The sequence below is a fragment of the Tursiops truncatus genome, chromosome 6 (assembly GCF_011762595.2).
Source record: "Tursiops truncatus isolate mTurTru1 chromosome 6, mTurTru1.mat.Y, whole genome shotgun sequence".
NCBI classification, from domain to species: domain Eukaryota; kingdom Metazoa; phylum Chordata; class Mammalia; order Artiodactyla; family Delphinidae; genus Tursiops; species Tursiops truncatus.
The window spans coordinates 79,132,255-79,138,254 of record NC_047039.1 but is presented as its reverse complement, the minus strand read 5'-3'; positions in this window follow the sequence as shown (position 1 = coordinate 79,138,254).

The window sequence follows — 6,000 nt, the reverse complement described above, 5'->3', positions numbered from 1 at the left end:
GCTCGCGGAGGCCCCGCCCCGGCGGCCTGGGCCCTTGGTGATTGGCTGCGGCGTGCTGAAGCCCCGCCCCTCGGCCGCACAGACTTTCCAAAACCTGCTGGGGGCGGGAACCTGCCCGAGACCCGGGCTCTTTGTTAAGGCCCAGCTGTGTGTCGGCTTCTGCCGCGGAGTACCGCAGCCAGCGTTCTCTAAGAGGGGAGTCGGAGGATGTAAGAGCTGGAACCGCCCTTGGAACGCCTGGTCCTCCCGAGGTTTGCAGATGTGGTCACTGAGGCTCAGAGAAGAGACCATCTGCTCCAGGTCACACTGCAAGTTCGCCTGAGAACTGGGGCATAAGCCAAGGCTGAACCAAAAGGACTTGTCCCTTTCACGTACCTTCAATGGTCTTAAAATCCTTTCTGCCAGACGCTGCCTCACACCCAAAGAAGGCGTGCCACCCGGGACAACTCCCGAAATTGGAGGGAATCTGCCGCGGACACGGTCCCCTGACAAGGGCCCGAGGCCCGAATTCGCCACCAAAGCTCTTTGGCACGTGTAGCCTCAATGTGTCTTTGATGTTCTAGGTACCTATTCCTATCAGGAAAATGTGGGGAGAGAAATGCTTGTGTATCTAAATATGGAGAGCCTTGAATGTCAGGTTGGGTTTCGACTTTTAAAAGACAATTTGGAGGTGGGTCCCCACTCCACCCCTTACCCCCACAGCTCCTGTGGGGTATGTTTGAGAGGATTCACTTGCTATCAAATCGTTTTCCACCCTGGTCCCTCTCTCCCTCCTCCTCTCCCTCTCTTTTCCGTTTGTGAATTATGTTAATACCTTTTTCCATTCCCCTTCCTTTTAAAAAAAACATAACCACAGTTACATTTTAAAATACCTAATGTTAAATATCCAGTAAGTTTACATTTTCGTTATTGTCTCATAATTTCCTTTTACAGTTTTTCAAGTTCCACCCAATGTCCATATACTGAAATTGGTTTGTATGTCTTTTAGGTATCTATTCCCTCTCTTTTAGGTTTACAAAAGGAAAACATGAATAAGTTACAATAATCTTTCTAAAACATTTGCTGTGGCAACAATTCTCTTGCTCCTCTGAGAGGCCGCCTCTTTACTTACAAGATAGAATGATGTACAGTTATTCGACGTGGTGTCAGAGGTTCTCAGCATTTAGACCCAGTCACCTTTACCACTTCATCCCACCTTACTCCCCACTCCTCCCCAGGAGAGAAGAGTCAAAAATCCTAGAGTTGCACTAATATGGTAGCCACTAGCCACATGTGGCTGTTGAGTACTTAAGATGTGGCAAGTCCAAGTTGACATGTGCTGGAACCAGATTTGGAAGACTTAGTATGAAAACAATAATGTAAAATGTTACTAACATTAATTTCACCTTTTTTTTAAACTTGTTTTTGTTTTACATAGGCTTTATTTTTTAGAGCAGATTTAGGTTCACAGAAAAACTAAGCAGAAGGTACAGAGATTTCCCATACACCCCCTTTCTCAGCATAACAACATATGCACAGACTCCTCCACTATCAACATCCCACACCACAGTGGTACGTTTGTTGCAACTGATCAACCTGCATTGACACATCATTATCACCCAAGGTCCATAATTTACCTTAGGGTTCATTCTTGGTGTTAACACATTCTGTGGGTTTGGACAAACGTATAACAACATGTAGCCACCATTATTCTTTTTACTTTTTTAATGTGCCTTTTAGAAAACTTACAATTACATATGTGGTTCACTCTGGCGTTTACATAGTTCTGTTGTACAGTGCTGGTGTAATTATCTTTCATTCTAAACAAAGGTTAATGCTTAGAGGTCATCTTTAAAATGGAACTTTAAAAAAATGTTACTGGCCAATGATTTTGTCCTGAGCTCAAGAACATCTTTCAGTATTTTAGATAAATAAACCCCATCAAATCTTTTGATTCATCTTTGTGTAATATAATTTCCCCATCATTTTACTTTTGTTTTATATTTAAAGTAAGTTTCCTGTAGAAATCATATAGTTGGTTGCTTTTTTCTTTTTAATTTAATCTGACAATTTGTCTTTTAATTGGAATTTTTAGATCCTTTTGATTTAATACAACTATTGATATGGGTGAGTTAAATCTATCTTGCAATTTGTTTTCTATTTTCTCCATTTGTTCCTTTTTTCCACTTTTCCTACCTTCTTTTAGAATAATAAAGTGTGTGGAGTGTTGTTTTTATGATTTCATTTTATCTCCTCTATTGGCTTATCAGCTCTACTTCTTTGCTTTATTTTTCAGTAGGTGCGCTGGGGTTTATAGTATACAGTTTAACTTATTACACTCCACCTTCAAATAATAATCACTGGGCTTCCCTGGTGGCGCAGTGGTTGGGAGTCCGCCTGCCGATGCAGGAGACGCGGGTTCGTGCCCCGGTCTGGGAAGATCCCACATGCCACAGAGCGGCTAGGCCCGTGAGCCATGGCCGGTGAGCCTGCGCGTCCGGAGCCTGTGCTCCGCAACGGGAGAGGCCACAACGGTGAGAGGCTCACGTACCGGAAAAATAATAATAATAATAAAAAAAATAATAATAATAATACTACTTCATGTCAAATGTAAGAACGTGACACCAGTATACTTCCATTTTCCCCTCCCATCTTTTGTGCTAATGTTGTCATACATTTTGCTTCCACACAGTTATTATTTTGCTTTAAGTAGTCAATTATTTAAATAAGAGATTATAAAATGAGAAACAATGTGTTTTAAATTTATTTATTTATTGGTTGTGTTGGGTCTTTGTTGCTGCGCGCGAGCTCTCTCTAGTTGTGGCGAGCGGGGGCTACTCTTCGTTGTGGTGCATGGGCTTCTCATTGCAGTGGCTTCTCTTGTTGCGGAGCACAGGCTCTAGGCACGCGGGTTTCAGTAGTTGCAGCACGTGGGCTCAGTAGTTGTGACTCTTGGGCTTAGTTGCTCCCACAGCATGTGGGATCTTCCCAGACCAGGGCTCAAACCCATGTCCCCTGCATTGGCAGGTGGATTCTTAACCACTGCACCACCAGGGAAGTCCCAACAATGTGTTTTATATTTACCCACATGTTAAGCATTTCTAATGCTCTTCATTCCTTTATGTAGCTCAAAATTTCTCTCTAGTATCTAGAGGAAGAGAAACATTTTTATTAAGAACATGGCAAGTTTTGCTGATTTTAATTAACTAGGACCCCATACATTGGTTTTGGAAATTTATGCATAGTAAATTCCTGAAGTTAATCTTTAATGGAAATAATTTTTCTGGGTTTATTTAGCCTAAACACATTTTCTTATCACAAATTGACCTATCTTGATAAGGGATAGGTCCATTTTGAATTCTTTAAGACTTTATAAAGTCATATATATATATATATATACACACACGTATATATGTATACACACACATATATATGTATACACACATATATGTATACACACACGTATATATGTATACACATACATATATGTAACCACACACACACACACACACACACATATATATATATGGTGCCAATATTTTGAAATATTAATATATTTTAAGTATATTCCCAGTAATTTCTTTACTAAAACTAGACATGAGAGCAAGGCATTCATTTCCTCAGGGATGATTATTAGAGTAGAGAAGTAGACAAAGATAATTCCTAGCTTTTTGGTTTTAAAAACAAGACATCTGAAATTCCCAGAGACAGTGGTTTTAAGAGTAAAAGCTTTTGAGATATCAGAACCTAGCCCAAAAGGCTGAGGGTGTAAAATATTTTTCTGAACAATGGACTTGTGAGAATACCGTGGTCAGTCAATACAATCCCTCCACCCCCATCATTCCCCAACAACTTGACTCCCTCTGATGGGGGAGGAGGAGAGCCACTGGAGAAGGGAGGCTACTGTGGGCTGGGACACAGAACCCCAGAAAGGCTTGAGAATGTGAGATAAGAGGGGATCTGAGCCTCGTTTCCCATGGAGCTCAGGGAAGTGACACACCTCATAAAGTTCCACTGCGCTGAGCATGATGGGAGTGTAGAGGAGAAATGGCTGCAGGTATGTACTGTTCCTCGCTCCCCACCTAAAGTGACACAGAAGAGGAGCTGAATGTATTCTATGCCCTCTGAGAGGGGCAAGGCAGGAGCTGAGAGCCTGAAGACGCCTCAAGATCAGAATGAGGAGGCTGTAGCTGGTATTTGCATGGTCTATACACTGGACACCAGGTGAGAATGCAGGTGTCAACAGGGATTGATGATGACAACTGAGGACCAGATGTCCTGCCTTCTTCCTCAGTCCCAGTTGGTGGGTTTGATTCTGTATTTTCCTCTCAAAACTCGGGAGGGGGTTGGGGAGAGGCCTTGACTAAGCTGAGATCCTACTGAATTGACTGAGATTAAGTTTTAGTCATTCAGCAGGAAGGGGACTCACAGAGACAAGTAGCTGTCCATCAAAGATTTGTGCAGCCCTTCTAGAAATTGTTGCTTGGAAGCAACTGCCCAGCCAGAGCAAACATTTTCTAAGTGCCATCGTGTTCTCTGTTGATTTACTAACTGTGAATATGGCCTTGGAAAACAAAGGATCCCATGACCTGGAGCAGAATCGGTGTATCTGAAAGCCCCGTTGACCCCTATATTGAGATCTCACAGGAGGGAGAGAAGCCCTAATGCCAAGGCATCCAACACCAACACGTTATACAATTTAGCATTGTGATCTTAGTCTGTGATACTGGTACAATATCCTGCCAGCCTCCAGTGAGCCCTCTGAAGATATGAGCTTGTGAGTATGAAATTGTCCCCATTCTCTACTTTTCTTGCCTGCTTATTTCATTAATTTTCAAACTTAAAAAATATTATTTTTATTTTTTAGCAGTGGAATCCTTTTTCCAACAAAATCTTAAGAGTCCTGCCATACAAAATAGAAAAAAGCTGTGTTTTAGTGCTACATTTATTTTCTAAGTTCAAATTTATAATAATTAATAATAATTAACTGGTTCCAAGATAATAAATCAGAATTCAAAGATAATAAATGAGACTTTGATGAACACAAAAACTTAAAATCTGGAATTATGTATGATAATTGCAGTCACAGTTTGGGCTTCCATTTCTGTATTTTGTTTTGGTTGCCTGCTGTAAGAGAAAATCCTGATTGATACAGATGAGTAGTTTGCAAAGGGTCATGGTTTTTGAACTAGCCCACCTTGCAATCTCAGACTACTCTTTGTTCAAATTAAGATGGTACCTTGAAAATGAAGTACTGAGAGATTTTAATTTCAATATTGACTAATGAACACTCATGTCCATACCAAAACCTGCACACAGATATTTATAACAGCTTTGTTCATAACTGCCAAAACTTGGAAGCAACCAAGATGTCCTTTAATAGGTAAGTGGTTAAATAAACTGTGGTACATCCATACAATGGAAGATTATTCAGCAATAAAAAGAAATGAGCTATTAAGCTACAAAAAGACATGGAGGAAACTTAAAAGCATGTTACTAAGTGAAAGAAGCCAATCTGAAAAGGCTACATACTAAATGATTCCAACTCTGTGACATTCTGGAAAAGGCAAAATTATGGAGACAGTAAAAAGATTAGGGGTTGCCAGGGGTTAGAGGGGGAGGGAGGGATGAAGAGGCAGAGCACAGAGAATTTTCAGAGCAGTTAAAGCATTCTGTACAAAACTATAATGCTGGATACATGTCATTACACATTTGTCCAAATCCACAGAATGTACACTGAGTGAACTCTAAACTATGAACTCTGGGTGATGATGTGTCAATGTAGATTCACTGATTGTAACAAAGATACCTTTCTGCTGCTGGATGTTGATAGTCGGAGAGGTTGTGTGTGTGTGGGGACTGGGTATATGGGAACTCTCTGTACTTCCTGATCAGTTTTGCTGTGAACCTAAAACTGCTCTAAAAAACAAACTGTATTGATTTTTTAAATGCCCGTTAGACATTAAAAATAAGAAAAAATATTGATTTACTAATAAGTTTGGATAACTGCTCAAATTCCTT